Raw genomic sequence first — 915 nt, 5'->3', positions numbered from 1 at the left:
AATATATATATTAGCCCCGAAAACGTCACAAAAAAATATTAGCCCCGTATCCCCCGCCGTATCCACAATAACAGATGATGACACAACACACAAGATCGTGATTTCACAGAGGACGTAAACAATTAGGTAATATATTTTTTGGTGGGTCACTTTTCGGAAGAGTTGATATTGATAATTGCAGTGTTAGGAGAGCAAACGTCGCTTATTACGCGAGTGTAAGTGTTACGGAGCTTCAACCGTCTGTTTCCTGTGAAAAAGAAAATGGAAAGGGAAGTGAAATCTAGTTGAATAAGTAATTTGAGGTATTTACAAAATTGTACCCATTAAAGAAAAAAAAAAATCATTCACTTAATTTAGCATTTTAAAGAATGTTTAGGGTATAAGGTCATGATATGTTTTTTTTTTTTTTTTGTCAGGTTCATAATTGTTAAAGCTTAGGTTAAATTCAGATTTTAGAGGAAATCCAGGCCAGTGACTCGAATAATATCACAGTAAAACTAACTGGCTATCATATGTTATAGATTATCACCATCAGAAAGTAAAAATAGTACCGATATTGCTTCTACACCATGTAAATATGATTCACAGTAGTGAGTATTACCTTCTTCCGAAAACAAACCAAAGTCAACAAAATATTGGTTTGCATAGATAGTTTTCAGAGGGAAAGGAATATTTAGAGTATTTTAAATGGCAGGGTAAGTCTTAGAGGACTATTCATAACAACTTTCCGACAGCGTTTCAGAAAATTTTGCCACGCCTCCCTCTCACCAAACCATTTCGAATGTTTTTCCTAATGTTCTTAATATTTTGGATTATTGTTTACTTTGACTTTAACAGTTAAGTATGGGTTTGAAATGAATCACTGCTGGTATAGAAATGGGAGGAAAATAGTCACTGTACCTCATTAATTGTAGT

The sequence above is a fragment of the Penaeus monodon genome, chromosome 24 (genome assembly GCF_015228065.2).
Source record: "Penaeus monodon isolate SGIC_2016 chromosome 24, NSTDA_Pmon_1, whole genome shotgun sequence".
Classification (NCBI taxonomy): domain Eukaryota; kingdom Metazoa; phylum Arthropoda; class Malacostraca; order Decapoda; family Penaeidae; genus Penaeus; species Penaeus monodon.
The sequence above is the reverse complement of the archived record's forward strand: the minus strand, read 5'-3'. Positions refer to the sequence as shown.